General features: G+C 40.2%; 1 protein-coding gene across 5 annotated transcripts in view; it reads right to left on the bottom strand.

Annotated features, from left to right (window-relative positions):
• Positions 1-17950, bottom strand: part of GRXCR1 (glutaredoxin and cysteine rich domain containing 1) — a 347061-nt gene that overhangs the window by 199559 nt on the left and 129552 nt on the right. The window contains exon 5 of one of the 5 annotated variants that reach the window (XR_010841073.1): positions 3388-3444. The exons of the other annotated variants lie outside the window; for them this stretch is intronic. The gene's annotated coding sequence lies outside the window, so the exon portion shown is untranslated. Of the gene's footprint in view, positions 1-3387; positions 3445-17950 lie in introns of those variants that run through there. 5 annotated transcript variants of the gene reach the window in all.

Consider the following 17950-nt stretch of genomic DNA (forward strand, 5'->3'; position numbering starts at 1 on the left):
ATATTGGCCTATAGTTTTCTTTCTTTGTGACATCTTTGTCTGGTTTTGGTATCAGGGTGATGGTGGCCTCACAGAATGAGCTGGGAGTGTTACTCTCTCTGCTATATTTTGGAAGAGTTTGAGAAGGATAGGCATTAGATCTTCTCTCAATGTTTGATAAAATTTGCCTGTGAAGAGATCTGGTCCTGGGCTTTTGTTTGTTGGAAGATTTTTAATCACAGTTTCAATTTCAGTGCTTGTGATTGGTCTGTTCATATTTTCTATTTCTTCCTGGTTCAGTCACGGAAGCATGTGCTTTTCTAAGAATTTGTCCATTTCCTCCAGGTTGTCCATTTTGTTGGCATTATTCTGCTATTGATCCCTTCTAGAGAATTTTAAATTTCATTTATTGTGTTGTTCATCATTGCTTGTTTGCTCTTTAGTTCTTCTAGGTCCTTGTTAAATGTTTCTTGTATTTTCTCCATTCTATTTCCACGATTTTGTATCATCTTTACTATCATTACTCTGAATTCTTTTTCAGGTAGACTGCCTATTTCCTCTTCATTTGTTTGGTCTGGTGGGTTTTCACCTTGCTCCTTCATCTTCTATGTGTTTTTCTGTCTTCTCATTTTGCTTATCTTACTGTGTTTGGGGTCTCCTTTTCACAGGCTGCAGGTTTGTAGTTCTCATTGTTTTTGGTGTCTGCCCGCAGTGGCTAAGGCTGGCTCATTGGGTTGTGTAGGCTTCCTGGTGGAGCGGACTTGTGCCTGTGTTCTGGTGGATGAGACTGGATCCTGTCTTTCTGATGGGCAGGACCACATCCAGTGGTGTGTTTTGGGGTGTCTGTGACCTTTTTATGATTTTAGGCAGCATCTCTGCTAATGGGTGGGGTTGTGTTCCTGTCTTGCTAGCTGTTTGGCATAGGGTGTCCAGCACTGTAGCTTGCTGGTTGTTGAGTGGAGCTGGGTCTTAGCATTGAGATGGAGATCTCTGGGAGAACTTTTGCCCTTTTTTTTTTTTAACATCTTTATTGGAGTATAATTGCTTTACAATGGTTAGTTTCTGCTTTAAAACAAAATGAATCAGCTATATATATATACATAAATCCCCATTTGCCATTTGATATTAAGTGGAGCCGGGTGGTTTCTGGTGGACCAATGTCCTGAACTCGGCTCTCCCACCTCAGAGGCTCAGGTCTGACACCTGGCTGAGCACCAAGAGCCTGTCAACCACACATCTCAGAAGAAAAGGGAGAAAAAAAGAAAGAAAGAAAAAAATAAATAAAATAAAATAGTTACTAAAATAAAAAATTTTTTAATTATTAAAAATAAAAATAATTTTAAAGTAATTTTTTAAAAAAGAAGAGAGCAACCAAACCAAAAAACAAATTTACCAATGATAACAAGTGCTAAAAACTATAACAAAACAAACAAAAAAGGACAGTCAGAACGCTAGGACAAATGGTAAAAGCAAAGCTACACAGACAAAATCACACAAAGAAGCATACACATACACAGTCACAAAAAGAGAAAAAGGAAAAAAAATACATTTTTTTTTAAAAAGGAAGAGAGCAACCAAATCAATAAACAAAACTACCAATGATAATAAACTCTAAATACTAAACTAAGATAAACATAAAACTAGAAACAAATTAGATGCAGAAAGCAAACCCCAAGTCTACAGTTGCTCCCAAAGTCCACTGCCTGAATTTTGGGATGATTCTTTGTCTATTCAGGTATTCCAGAGATGCAGTGTACATCAAGTAGATTGTGGAGATTTAATCTGCTGCTCCTGAGGCTGCTGGGAGAGATTTCCCTTTCTCTTCTTTGTTCACAGAGCTCCCAGGGTTCAGCTTTGGATTTGGCCCCACCTCTGTGTGTAGGTCGCCTGAGGGCATCTGTTCTTTGCTCAGACAGGATGGGGTTAAAGGAGCAGCTGCTTCTTCGGGGGCTCTGGCTCACTCAGGCCAGGGGGAGGGAGGGGTATGGATGCAGGGTGGGCCTGCGGCGGCAGAGGTCAGTGTAATGCTGCACCAGCCTGAGGCGCACCATGCATTCTCCCGGTGAAGCTGTCCCTGGATCCCAGGACCCTCGCAGTGGCAGGCTGCACAGGCTCCCGGGAAGGGAGGTGTGGATAGTGACCTGTGTTTGCACACAGGCTTCTTGGTGGCTGTAGCAGCAGCCTTAGGGTCTCATGCTGGTCTCCGGTGTCCATGCTGATAGCCGCTGCTTGTGCCCGTTTCTGGAGCTCATTTAGGCAGCGCTTTGAATCTCCTCTCCTCGCTCACCCCAAAGCAATTGTCTCTTGCCTCTTAGGCAGTTTTAGACCTTTACCCAGACTCCCTCCCGGCTAGCTGTGGTGCACTAGCCCCCTTCAGGCTGTGTTCACGCAGCCAACCCCAGTCCTCTCCCTGGGATCCGACCTCCGAAGCCCGAGCCTCAGCTCCCAGCTCCCACCCACCCTGGTGGGTGAGCAGACAAGCCTCTCAGGCTGGTGAGTGCTGGTCAGCACCCATCCTCTGTGTGGGAATCTCTCTGCTTTTCCCTCTGTGCCCCTGTTGCTGTGCTCTCCATGGCTCCAAAGCTTGCCCGCCACTATCCCTCATCTCTACCAGTGAAGGGGGTTCTAGTGTGTGGAAACATTTCCTCCTTCACAGCTCCCTCCCAGAGGTGCAGGTCCCGTCCCTATTCTTTTGTCTCTGTTTTTTCTTTTTTCTTTTGCCCTACCCAGGTACGTGGGGAGTTTCTTGCCTTTTGGGAGGTCTGAGGTCCTCTGCCAGCATTCAGAAGGTGTTCTGTAGGAGTTGTTCCACATGTAGATGTATTTCTGATGTATTTGTGGGGAGGAAGGTGATCTTCACGTCTTACTCCTCCACCACCTTGAAGGTCTCTCGGATTTCAGTTTTAAGAAAGTAATCAAGACATTTGGACAGAGGCATCTTCATTGCTTTCTGTCATTTCACTTACACAAATGGATTCTCTACCTAAGTGGAAGGCATCCTCAAGTCAGATAATGTCTATAATGAATGTCACTTCTTGGAGTGACATATAAGAAGACTTCATTCAGTAACTAATAAATATCAGAGCCCTCTTTAGAGTTTCCTGTTGAATGCTGGCTCTACTCAGAATGAATTTGGGAGACACTGTAAACAGAATAAAAGATAAAGAAGAGAAGGGGAGAATGTGTCTACTGTCCTTAATGCAGCCATCTTTATGGCTGCCTAGATGCCTGAAGCCCTCAAGAGATGACCCTTTATTCACTCACTCATTGAATAAATATACATTAAATGCTTACTATGTGTCAGGCACTATTCTTGGCACTGAAGATACAAGACGTAAGAAAAAAACACCAGTCAGCCTGGCTGTGTGCTCTTTTCCAGCAGGATCCAAGTCTCCTGGTAAAGACACAGTGGAGGCAGAGTTGGATTTAACCAGGGCTGCAGTTTAGCCAATGAACACAAGGAAGCTGAAACAAGAGAAACAAGGAACTGGGAGTGGGTGCAAGAGAGTGATTTTAATAATTACCTAGAATTAGGCTTGATATGGAGAGACTAAGGACATGAGGTGGGGTGAGAAACAGTGAAAAGTGCTCATGTAGATGGCAAGTTTGACCATGACTCTGCTGCCCTATAGTGACTACAGTGACCATCTCCAAAGCCAGGAACCTCAGGCCCCTGAGCATTTTAAAATTTTATTTTGTTTTGAAATAATTATTGACTCCCAGGAAGTTGCAAAAACACCCCTGCATACACTTTACCTCATTTCTGCCAATGGTGACATCTTTTATAACTGTAATAAAATACTCATGAACATTCTTAGGGTATTGGGTGCCTCGCGATTAGAATAAATTCAGTGAAATAGAGGAGGATGACATAGAAGGAGGCAGCACACACTCAGTGGTATTCGTAAACTTGTCCACTCCTTCATTTGTATCCAGTGCACAGACTTTGAGCTCATGAAGGACTTTGAGCCAGACACACTCAGATTCAAAACCAAGCTCCACTTTTCATTGGCTTTGCCATCTTGAGCAGATGATAATGTAGTTTAAGGCCAAAAATGAATGCTCAATATCATGTGCTGCTTTTTTATGTATGTAACTGATAAAACCAGGAGGGTCTCTAATGGCCCAAGAGCAAGTCTCCCTTTCCAGTCTATTTCTGTGAGTAAGGTTGCCTACCCAGACAACGCTCTTCATCAAAGGGACCAGGCAGAGGATACTTGTCCCGGAGTATCGATTTTCAGTTCCAAGTCCTAAGAAATATTCGAGCCAAGTCACATCCTCTCCTGGAAACCAGGGGTCACTCCACCCTCCTGATTCTATAAAGCCTGCCCCCCACAGCCCCTGGTTGTTCATTCTATTCCTGAGCACAAACCTGCGTGACCCTGCATAGCCACATACAATGTCTTCCTCCCCTCACTGTGGATATATGCAACTATTGAACTGCTATCAGTCTCATCTGTCCACTGTCCAGTGACTTGTATTCAGCCAACCCTATCCCCATAACCCTAGTGCAGGAATCCCTCCCTCACCAACAGGGTGAATAGGAGGTGACCAAAACATATGCATCACCTCTCTTGTCTTTTAATCTATGCAATGTGAATTAAAATCAGATCAATTATCTTGCACAGTCTCTGGAACAAATATTCCCTTACCCTTCCTGAAGATGGGGGCCTCAGATTTCAAGAACCACTATCTTTACAGTGACTTACCTGTCCTTTCTTTAAACACTTACAGCAATTATAGCATTTACTACTCTAACAATATGTACATTATCTTTTCATGTGTATTCATCCTTAATGCCACTCCCAAAATTGTAAGAGAAAAAAGTATATCTTACACTTCTTTCCTTTGCCTCAAAACACTTTATGTGTGTTTGTGACCATAGCAGATGCTCAAGAAATAAAAATAGCATTCACTGAGCGCTTACCAGAGGTCAGGCCCTAAGCTAAGAGTCTTGCTACATCCTTCACAATGAATGAGACAGTGTTTTACTTACCTATTGCTGCATAGCAAACTACCCCAAACATAGTGGGTTTAAGCAACAATTTTATTATGTTTCATGATTTTGTGCATAAGAAATTTAGTCATGACTTAGAGAGGTGAAATTTCTACATCATGTCGATGACAGTCACTTGGTGTTATCTGGCTGCCAGATGGACTGATCTAGAGGACCCAAGATGATCTTGCTTTCATGTCTAGTGCCTCAGTGGAGATGGCTAGAAGGCTGGGCTCATCTGAGACTGTCCACTGCAGTGCTTGGTGCACTCTGGGTAATAAGACTACGGCATGGAGGCATAAGGTTCCAAGAGCAAGTGTTCCCTGAGCAAGATGGCAGCTGCAGGACCTTTATGACCTAGGCTTGGAAGTCAAATGGCGTCACCTCAGTGTACTCTACTGGTCAAGCAGTCACAAGCCCACCCATTTCAAGGAGAAGGGACACACACCCAACCTGTTGATGGGAGGTATGTCATAGAATTTTGGGCCAGGTTTAAGGCCACTACAGATATTATCCCAACTCTAAAAAGAAGTAAACTTAGACTAACAGAGGGACTGAAAACTTGCCATACAGCAAAAAGCAGCAGGGCAACTGCAGTGACACCTGGGCAGGGTATCCGCCAATCACAGTCCAAGGCAGGGGCCCTGAAGGCACCTGTATTACTTATTTAATTAAGATACTCTATGTTGAAATCTTTTAAGGTTCTTCAAAGAACTTCCAGTATATAAAGAGAGAGCTGCTTCCTAGAGCCCATGTATTCCTTAGACAGATACTCCCACAAGTCAGAGCAGACAGTTTACAGTAGAGGGGAGATTTATCACTTTGCCAGAGCTAGGATATGGTTATGACACATTTATAGGAGTGATTGAAATGATTTGGGATGATATGTTTAAGTCGTGTCACATTACCAAAGATTATGAAGCATCCTAAAAGAAGACTGATTTACAGGCAATACGGCTAATGCGGTTGCTGCTGAAACTTGCTTTGAATCTACACTACGTGTGCCTTGAAAAGCAAAAAGCTACTATAATCTGACTTTTCCAGAAAATGTTTAATTATCATGTTGAATATTCGTTCACTTAATATATGCCCCTATGGCTAAAGTGTGTGTACGTGTGCATGCATGTTTCTCATGGGAGGTGAGACTATTAGAGACAGTATTAGCACATTACTTTGAACACATTACTTTGTACAGAAATGATCCTATCTGTGGGAGATTCTGACAAGGGAAGTGACTTAGAGGGAAAGTGACAAGATGGTAGCAGAAAAAAATGCAAAATATGGTGGCACAGGGACTTATGTTCCTGATGAGAAATTCGTTGAAGAATCAAGAGGCATAGTAATGAGGCAGGGTGATGTCGTGAGGAAGCAACAGAACATCCTGCAGGCCAAGGCTGGCATCCCAGACCAGACAACTCACAGCTGGCTGAAATCTGAACCAACTGCCAAATGTATCTGAGCCCCTTTCCTTATATGTAAAGTGGAGGTGATAACACCAAAGTAAACTACTGCTGCAAAAATGACAGAGACTGCACTTTCTAGGTACTTAATAAATGCTGTTTGATGATGATGATTAGTAATTCTCAGTTTCCTCTGATCAACTGTAAGTTCCATGAATGGAAGAAACAAGCATTGATTTCCTTGCTGTATCGAAAGTATCTAGCACAGGGCAGGGCGCATATTAAGAATCTCATTGCTATTTGATATATAATGCATGAATGAACGAAAAATTGGGACAGAAGTAGACAACAGCAAAAACTAATGAGATTAGGGAAGAGATACTGTGGCAGCATCCCCAGGTGAATAAGAACATAGGCTTTGGAAAGAGACCTGGCTTTGAATATCAGCGATGCCTCTTAACAGCTACAGGCTTTTGTGAGAATCATAATCCCTCCCTAATGGGTTGTGGTGATGAAATGAAGAGCTGTATGCGAAGGGTCCTGCACTGGGCATGCACGGAGTATACACTTCAACACTGACTGTTGCTGTTAATGTCATTAATAATCTGGGTTAGTGCACCCTTTCCCATTCCTTGGCTTTCCTGCTCACTGTGAGTCCAGTGGACTTGTGCCAGCTAGAACAAGAATTTGGTGAGCCTGCTAGCTTTCATGAGCATTCTGCAGACCTACAGATCTGTGCTTTTTTTTTTTTTTTTTTCTGCTTTAAATGTTCTGGCTCTAGATTCATGCTAATTCTGTTGATTGCTTTAATGTCACAGCTAATGTTACTTAACTTAGTGAGGACGCTTAGCACCACAGGAGAATGGATATAAAGTCCCACACTACAATTATCAAAGCATGCTATTTTAATCCAAAATACAATGATTCACACTTTATTACACCTCCCCCCAGCAGTTGACATGTATGCTTATTTGATTTAATTTTAGTTTTTTGTTCTCTGTAATGGCTTGTCTCCATTAATTATACACTAAGCCCATTTCTCCCCAAACTAGCTGCAACATTTCAGTGTTCTCATCACAAAATGTCAAACTCAAAATGTATTCTGTAATTCAAAGATATAAATTATTGCATAGTCCTCTGAGCCCTGTAATGAAATGTGTTTGTTGTGTTTATTACACCGAAACTTGGCTTTTTCCATTATCTTTCTTTTTACTGATAAATTACAAAAGCAATACATGCTCTGGTCTACACATCGATTGCTGAAGCCAAAGAAGGTGTTCTCTCCCAGTATTGTTTTTCTTAAATGCACTCTATAGATTTTAAGAGTTTCATTCAAATGTTAAGTCTGATTCAATCAATACTCTGTCTATTTTCCTTCCTTAATAAAGACAAAATACTGCAATACTATCTTAAAAGAATATTGTAGGGAATCTTTTTTCTATGAACTTTCTGAAAATAAGTACATGAATAGGATATTTGCAGAAGAAAAACACAAGTGGCCAAGAAACACAAGAAACAACATTCACCTTTACTGCGGTAGGAAAGGAAAGATTCCTTTTCCTACTAGTCTCCTAGGTTCTCCAGCTGGGGCTCTATAATTGGCCGGACAAAGACAGATTAATAGGAGAAAAGCATAAAAGTTTATTTAATATAAATTTTACCTGACACGGAAACCTTCATAAGGAAATGAAAACCCAAAGAAATGGTTAAATCTGAGCGTTTTAATACAAGGTCTGATGAAGGAAGTCATGGAAAGATATGATAGGAAAAAGGGTTATGAGCTAAGGTAATAAACTGGGGGAAAGTTAGCAAGGCTGTGTGTTCACATTCCTATTGGTGTCCCTCATCTTTGGAGATATGGGTATTCATTTCCTCCAGTATAGGGAGGGCACCACTCACAAGAGGGTTTTATGACCTGCTCAGGGGAGAAGGGGAAGGTCAGAGAGTCCTTCCAGGACCTGCAGTTTTCTTATATTCTTTCAGGTTAAAATATTAAGTATGCCATATTTTGGGGCAGTATGTTCTGAACCCCATCACTACCAAATAAATACTAATATAACCAGCATCTATTTATTGCTTTCTGTATACAAGGTCTGTTCTTGGAGCCTTGCATGTATTGATTCTTTTAATTCTCACAACCATCCTACAAAGAGATACCTCTGGGATTCAAGCACAGATAAACTGGAGCCCATGCTACTATGCACAAAGACATGCAAATAAAGCAACATGAAATATTAATTTTCACCTATCGATTGACCAAAGATTTTTGCTCATATTTCTCAATGTTAATAAAAACATAGTAAAACAAGCTTCCCCATAAAGCAATGTGAAAATACAGATTGATGCATCCTTTGTATAAACTAATTAAGAGCCTGAATAAGTTCATACCCTTTAGTCCATTCATTATACTTCTAGAAGTCTACCCTTAAGAAAATATTAAGAAATGAAATGAAAATCTCATGGTGATTATGGAGATCTTGGTGTCAGACTGCTTGGACTGGATTTGATCCCTACCAGTTGCCAGTGTGTGGTCTTGGAAACTAGCTTCCCTATGTCTCAGTTTCCTCAACTATAAAATGAACGTCATAATAGTACCCATCTCTAAGTCCTGTTGGAAGGATTCATATCCTTAGTACATATAAAGTGGTTAGAAAGGTACCTGGTACACAGTTGGTGCTATTCAAATGCCAGATTATGAACCAAGGTATAGATTGCAGTACTATTTATAACAGAAAAAAAATTGTGAACACCTAAATGCCATAAAATTTATAAATAAATACATTGGCTATTTAAAAATATTTCCGAATATCTATTGATAAAATAAGAAAATGTTTATAAAGTAGCGTTACATGCAGGGAAAAGAAAACAAAATTTTATAGAGAGTAAATTCCTCAATTACATACATAGATATATTTGTGTGTTTATATGAATAAAATACTTTTGAAAGAAAATGTACCAACAATTTTAAGTACTGAAGATTTTGTTGTTGGTATAACATAGATATATGCCTATTCCTTTTGTCTTCTACAGGTTCAGCAATACTTCTGACACTGTAAAACTAGTACATATACTCAAGAGTTCATTTCTCTACCTTCAAGTTATAAAGTGAACTTACATAAGTATTTGAGCTAAACTCTGAGACATTCCCCTACACACAGCATCATACTACTGTCTCTGTAGGATAATGTGCAGGCATTTCCCTTCTTCCCTGAGGGGACGAAGAACGAGGTCATCACCTTTGAGTGAGGCAGGCCAATCAGGCACTTTAGACAGAGCTAACTTTTCGAGTTATGTTAACCATTTCACCTTGAAAATGATTTAGGCCTAAAATCTGGGAGAGGAAGAGGAAGGATAGTGCTCTTCCTCATGTGATTCAGAAAGCCACTGTGGTCTGTACTACAAACTGAAAGATGGGGGAAGAAAGCAGTGCAATGACCAAAACTGGCAATGTACTTGATGAAGGAAAATAGGCGATGTGTTACTGGAGCTTGAATTTAACTGTAAAAAAATTTATGCTCTTAAGAATTTAACACAACAGAGTAAATCTGAAGGACAGATGGCAGTGAAGGACAGTATCATTCATTAAATATCCACTTTATAACTCAAATTTCAGGACATATCATGAAATTTTAATGTCTTCTTATAACACCATCACTTGAATTTGACAGTATTTCGGTTCTTATCACAAGAACGGTTGTCATTTCCTGGCTGAAATACTTATTAAGTTATAAAATTTTCTCTGCAATCTTTGGCAGAGTTACTTCAATTCTAACCTGGCCACCTGTATTTTACAATATTACTAGCAGCATTCTGTAAATATCGCTCAAAGTTTTATATGAAGGTAGCAGAATGCAAATTCTAAAAAGGATATAAACCTGCAAAATATAACTAAGCTGTCAGGAAAAAAAAAGTTGTTGGCAACATATACAGGAAACTCATTTTGCAATCAACCTGGGTCTTATCAAGGTTCTGTTTGCTCTACATATATTGATGAAGGAGGAATCTCAGAGGTGATCGGGGTTATTTACTAACTAATCACCCACTGTCCTGCGGTTGAGTACGTGGCTTTAGCTAGAGTTAATAGGAAAGGAACCCCAGCGACTCAATAAGTAAGCCTCTTTTATCTACAGATGATGTGAAAAGAAAATACTACTTTCACTTATCTAAAGTACCAATCAATCCAACACAAAATAAATACTTGGGCAATTGGTTTCTGTTTGTCTTTAGAACATAAAAACTCCGATTATTCAGTTTTGCCCAGCAAGATGGAAAGAAGACATCTGTGGTTTATAGAAAGAAGTCTGAAAGAGTTTGGTGAACAAAAAGAGGACTGATGTCTATTCCCTTAGGACTACAGTGAAAGTTAGAATGAAAGACAAAAAGAAAGGGACAACTGCCCAATTGGTCCGGTGGTTTGTAGTAAAGTGGTCCTATGTTACCTTGGCAAATCCATCTCTGTCCAGCATCTGGTGACCAGATCTGTAAACTAAAAATCCTGACTTTTTAAAAACAGCACATACAAGTTTTTCTTTTAACAACAGTGATCTATCAAAGAGAATAAAAATTAACTGTAATTCCCAACAGCAAAAAAAAACTATTGCTGATCTGATCTACTTCCTCCCAGGCTTTTTCTATGCACAAACCCTTTTAGAGACAACATGCTACCTCGGTGTACTAGGTAGCCAACACATTTATGCCACAATTTTAGTTAAAATTTAATGTATTCATTGGATTAAGAGCATGGCCTTTGCAATGAGACAAACCTGGATTAAAATCCAGTAGTTTGGAACAACATATGTTAAAACTCTCCATGGTTTACTTTCCTCAATCATAAAAATGCAGAAAATCATGTTTCCTTGGAGCTCAAGATTCAGTGAAGATTTGGTGAAACAATGTACTTAGAGAACTGAATATAAGATAGATCATATATTAAGCCCTAAATTAATAACAGTTTTTTGAAATTTTATATGTGTTTTAAAATTAGCAATGTAAACAACTCGGCTGTTAATTTGTACCAAGTTACTCTTTGGAAACTTGGATTCTGGTACCTCTAGTCAAGAACATTGTCACCCAATGTATACATGGACCAAGGATTGTTGATACATATTTCCTTAGCATTTCCAGGCTCATTAGTTGACAAAAAGAGAAACTCTGTCTCAAACCAGTTGCCACTATTAGAAAATAAATTTTAAAACAACCCATCATTTTAAAAACAGATACCAAATAAATACATCTTTATTTACAGATGCCCTATTTACTTACTGTGACCTACAGAGATACGGCATTCACACGGTAGGTAGGGAACCTAGAATCCCCCAGGCCAATCACTTCACTTCATTTGATCTCAATTTACTCATCTGTAAAATATTAAGTAAAGCTTAGACCGTCTGGCACTAGGTAATTTATAAGAAAAATCAGCATTGTACAGAGCTTTGTGGGATTCATATCCTGAGAAGCACTGACTTAAAGAGTGTCTTACTACCCCCACAAGACTGAGCACTAGGTCTACAAAGATGGCCTTCCCTATCTCCACACTGCCATCCACAGCCTGTCTCTCTCAGTTGCTATGCAGATGGCTGCAACGATTCCAGATATCCCCAACAGACGTAATTCAGTGAAGAAGAGGGGCATTTCTTCCCATGAATATCCTTTTATTAGCAAAGAACACCTTTTCCAGAAGCCCTCACCAGACTTCTCTCAGATCCCACTGGCTGGGATTGAGTTGCATTCCTGTGCCGAAACTGGTCACTGACAAGAGGAAAGAGACCACCAAGAGTGACCCAGACTAATAATGGTTCATCCCTAGGCATACAGGAGAGTGGAAAACTTGAACAAATTGAGGTGGGGGGTGTCTGCCAGAAAAATGAAGTAGGGGATGGGAGAAGGAGGCAAGGAGAATGGCTGCTATAGGCAACCCACAAAATCTGCCACCAAATTATAATTTCTCAGTAATACCTACCATATGTTAAGCACACACTGTGTACCAGACACTTGCTTTGGGTTGATTCTAATTCTCATAACAATCCACTCCAGTCTGGCTTTTGTCCCTATCACTCCAATGCTAGTGCACTTGTTTTGAGTCTCTGTGAACAAACCTAAAGGCCACATCTCTATCCTCATTTACCTCTCAGCAGCAATAGATACAAATAACCCCTTCCTAGACATATAACATTGTCTTGTGTTTCTCCATCTGCAAGCCACTCCTTTTCAAACTCTTCAGCTGATTCTTTCTTTTGAATATGACATCTAAATGTTGGAGTGTCCCAGGTCTCCTAATCTCTGTTCATTCTTTCTCCCTGAGCCATCTCTTCCAGGCCTATGGCTTTAAATATCAACAAAGCTAATGATTCCCAAATTTATATCTCCAGCCCAGAGCTTTGCCCTGAGCTCTAGTTTACATATTGTACTCCTTATTCTTAGATACCTCTTTGATATCCCTACTTGGAGCCTAAAATACAACTTAAACTTAACATATGCAAAATGGAACTCTCAGTTTCTTTGCCCAAACCAGTTTCTTCCCAAGTCTTACACCATTTGATTGGTTCTTCCCATCAAACCAAAAACCTAAGATTTATCCCAGATTTCTCTCTTAAACCCCTCAATGGATTGATTGCTGATTGCTGATTCAATCCATCAGCAAGTTTTGACATTTCTTCCTCTACATCCCCAATCCATCATTTCCACTTCCATTGTTACTTCACTAGTCCTGGCCACCATCAACTCATACCTAGAATAGCTTCCTAACTGTTCTTCCTGTTACCATTCTTAACGTCTATCCCATAGTCCTTTTTTTTTTTTTTTGGCTGCCCCGCTTGTGGGATCTTAGTTCCCCAACCAAGGGTTGAACCCGGGACCTCGGCAGTGAAAGCACCAAGTACTAACCACTGGACCACCAGGGAATTCCCTCATAGTCCATTTTCTACACAGCAGTCAACTTTTTGAAATACAAATCAAACCATGTCATTACATTTCTTAAAAGTTTCTAATGACTTACAATGCCCTTAGAGATTATCCAAATCCTTATTATGGTTGAAATGCATTACGTCGTGATCCAGCCCCTGCTTTCCTCTAAACCCATCTTCTGTCTGTACTTAAAACACTCCACATTCTGACCTACTTTAAGTCCTTTGTACTTCTACTCCCTGTCCATAGAATGCACTTGCCCTGACCCCTCACAAGGCTAGTGCCATTTTGTCATTCAGGTGATCCTCAATCTCACGTCCTCAGAGGCACCTTCCCCGATCACCTGGTGTGATGCTAGGCTGCCCCATCAACCAAGGCATTCTTACCACATTATCCTGATGTGTACCCTACATAACACTTAAGACTATCTGAGCTATTTAATTACATACTGTTTGTCTTCCCCAGCTAGAAGGCAAGCTTCATGAGGACAGGGACTTTGGGTATCTTATTCAACATTGTATCCCAACATTTAGAATAGTGCCTAGCACAGAGTAGCTGCTCAGCAAATTTCTGGAGTGAATAAATGATGCACTAGAAGGTTAATATTTTTATCCCCAATGCACAGATGTTGAAATTGAGAATCAAAGAGGTTTAAAAAAATTTATCCGAGGTCCTCTAGCTTGTTGCAGGAAAATCCACATTTTAACACTTAATGTCATCAAACTTAGCCAGTGTTCCTTCCACTACTTCACTGAGAATTTAAATGACTTATTTAGAACCAACATTAACATACTTTTCTGACTACGCTATCATTTTCTTAACGTGATAAAAGTTTGAATGTTGCTAAATTCGTAGTGGCAACAACTGATTATAGGAACTGTTAAGAGTTAGGACCTGGAACACTGAGGTTAATAAACCTGTTGAGACAAGAATTCCAGGACTTCAATCAAATGTTTTCACTGAGCAAACAGAGGTCAAATGGAATAGTACTGTATGCTGAGGATCATGTGAAATTTTACAGAAACACTATCAAAGCGCTATGAAATTTAAGACTTTTTAAACTGGAAGTCCCAACTTGAGCCCAAATTATTGGAACGTTTTTCTTGTTTATAAATCATATTTTGATTGTATAAAGCATATTCTTTATCTCCTTATGTCTATAAAGCTTCCTTTTATTCCTTCCAACAAAGGGGGGAGGGGAGGGGGGCTGGTTACAAAAGTCTAGTCCATCAAAGCGCATATTTACTGACCACATTTGCCACAGCTGAGGGTCATGACTGCTCTGAGACCAAAAAGCCTGTTGTAACTTATGATCCTTTCAAGTCTTAAAAAGAAATATCAGTTGAATTCAGTGCAAATCTGAGAGTCCAGAAGCACATCCATTGTTGCCTTCAAGATCAGAAAGAACCTTGGGGAAAACTAAAATTCACTGGCAACGCTGACATATCAGAAGGAAGCTAATAATGTCGGGATGCCCTGCTAGTCAACAGTCCTGTGGGTTTCGTTAAGTTGTTCCAAAACATATTACCGTCCATCACTCAGCTGGGCATTAGAGAGCCACATGATCGAATTGGCTCTGCTCCCAGTGATTGATTATTTCATGGATAGCAAAATGCTCAGCTTGGTACGAAGCTCTGGTTCCCAATGAAAGGAAGATCGACATTGGATCTGTCACAATGCTTCACTCTTTGCCTCCTTGGGTGTCTCCAAACATTTGATGTGGCAGCGCTGAGTTTTCCAAACATTCAGCTTTATAAACATCGTGCATCTCCTTTTGTGTGTCATCAGGTTTTAAAATCAAACGAGAAAAGCTTTCTCCTGGGACTCGGAGCCGTCATGCTCTGAATGGCTGGGGTGCAGTACTCAGAAACTGCCATGTGGGGGACAAGCAGCTCTGTCACCTGGGCCCTGTGACAGCTTCTGAAAGCAAAGCCCTCTGATCAGATCAATCTCCTTCACTATTAAAAAACAGATCTGTAAATGGAACCGAAGAGTCTCAGGGGTGTGTGTATCTAGACATATACACATATATACGTATACATATAAATATGCATTTATACATAGAAGCCTTTTAGCTAACAAGACTTAAGAAACTCCCAATTCCACCTACCCCATAACCTCCAAATACTTCTCTCACTTTGCTTGTTCTCTCTTCTGATCTAGTAATTGGAGTTTCTCGAAGGGAGCTCAAAACAAAGGAAAGGTCTCACCTCTGGAAGCCCACAGCTGCATTTACACATGAACAGAGTCTGGGATATCTCAAAAGTTCAGATACTTCAGGAGATTAGGTCAGAAAAGGTATTAGTGAAAAGTACTTCTGTGTACCTAACATTTGAGCCACACAATTGTTGTTTTTTTCACGTTCATGTTGAAGCAATGTTTTTTTCTTTTTCTTAGTCTTTCTTTTTTGTTGCCGTTAACATGAAAAGGGAAGTGCCAAGCACGTCCAGATAAATTGCACAGTTCGCTCCCATCTCTCCACTCTCTCTGGGTCCCAGCCTACCTCTTTATTTACCTTGACCTGAGAACCTTTATTTTTGCTGAAAGAGGCAGCTGAGGTAGAAATGCTAATTTATCTGTGCGTCATCACTCTGAAAACTAAAAAAGGAACCAAATTATCCAGAACATTATAACATAAGAAGGAAACACTATAAATTTACTTGTCCAGATAAAACTTTGCACTACTTTTTTTCACCCTTTATCTCTTTTCACCCATCTTCAAAAAATGGGCAAGGGTTACAGTTTGTGATAACAGGTCTTGGACGTCAGGAAGGCACCCTTAAACTATGATCACAACAATATATATTTACACACACACACACACACACACACACACACACACACACACACAGGTTATTCATTCAAATCTTAAGAAGAACACCAGATAAGCAATGAGGATTTAATAACACAGGGAACAATATTCAATATCTCATAATAACCTACAATGGAAAATAATCTGAATATATATGTATATATATAAGTGAATAACTTTGCTGTACACCTGAAACTAACACAGTATTGTAAATCAATTATACTTCAATAATAAAAAAGAAGAAAACCAAAAGTCAAGATAAATTAGGCCCTGACTGGTACCATGTTCAAATATCAGTGTCATGGGCTTGTTAGGACAGAATCATCAAAACAAAAAGAGCAGGGTCAAGCAAGCCAATGGCATTTTCTTCTATACCAACCAATCACAGGGATGCTGTGAACAGTCTCTGTATGGCTGTAATGAGTGTTCACAGCTGGTCTGGCAAGCACAGCCTAGAGCCAGAGCAAGAAACACATTTGCTCTTGGTCCAAAAAAGGATGCTTGAGGAAAGAAGCCAGTTCAAGAACTTGGTAGATCTTTCCACTCCAAGGTCAGTCTTTCCTGTCTGAGCCAAGACCAGCACCCCTATTAGTCTATGAGATTTCCTTTAAAATATATAAATATATTTAATAAATAAATAAAAATAAAAGACGAGACAAAAACACCACTTCGGGATAGGGTCAAGTGTAGGGAACCATGGAGTATTTTATTATGAGAGGTAATCTTCATTCAAGTCAAGCTGGGTCTGAAACTTTATGGTAATAGCCAAGAGCTCACTGATTTAAATAATGCTTTGGTAGGTTAATTGGTTTGATTCCTTTTTCAGCTTCTGTCAGGGGCTTAGGCTCTGGAGTAAGTGTTTTAACATGAGTTCTAGAGTGAGTTCTCTTACATTCTAAGTTCTACCACTTGAACATATTACTCAACCTGTCTAATCCTGTTTTCTTTTTTTTTTTTTTTTGGCGGTATGCGGGCCTCTCACTGTTGTGGTCTCTCCCGTTGCGGAGCACAGGCTCCGGACGCACAGGCCTAGCGGCCATGGCTCACGGGCTTAGTTGCTCCGCAGCATGTGGGATCTTCCCGGACCAGGGCACGAACCCATGTCTCCTGCATCGGCAGGCGGATTCTCAACCACTGCGCCACCAGGGAAGCCCGTGTTTTCTTATCTCTCAAGTGGGAATACTAACAGGATTTACTTCACATGTTTGCTGGAAGAATTCATAAAATAATCCATGTGAGAAGTCTGGCACACAATAAGCCCTCGATGAATGTCAGCCACCATCCTTCATCATCATCATCATCATCATCATCAATAATATTCTCATTCTCTCTGTTACAATGAAGAAACTAACGTTCTCCCTGGTAAAGGCCAATAGTGGCCTGCATACCAGAGGACTTTGGTGAACCTGTCAGTATCGATACCTTTCTCTCCTTTACCTTCCACCTCTCTCTTTCTTTAATGGATTTTCCAGCAGCATTTAATCATGTTTACTATTGTGCCTTCTTTTACAAAGGCCCACCTGATTTCACATCTTCTAGTTAACCACTTTTCCCTCCGTGCTTGAAAAAAATCATGAAAGTTATCTGCACGTGTGGTCCAACTCTCAACTTCCATTCTCATTGCAACCCACTCGATTATGGCTTCAGCCCCTACAAGTACCTTCAGTTTTGACACCACCAGTGGACACTTTTCAAACCTCATATAACTAGAACTATTAACCTCGTATAACTAGAACTATTCAATATAGTTTACTATCCACTTCTCAAAACATGCTGAGGTGTTTTCCCCCTTCTGTAACATGGTCCCCTATTCTTTGTTAAGTATTAGATTTCCTCTCTGCTCAGAACCCAGCCTCTTTG

The sequence above is a fragment of the Kogia breviceps genome, chromosome 6 (assembly GCF_026419965.1).
Source record: "Kogia breviceps isolate mKogBre1 chromosome 6, mKogBre1 haplotype 1, whole genome shotgun sequence".
NCBI classification, from domain to species: domain Eukaryota; kingdom Metazoa; phylum Chordata; class Mammalia; order Artiodactyla; family Physeteridae; genus Kogia; species Kogia breviceps.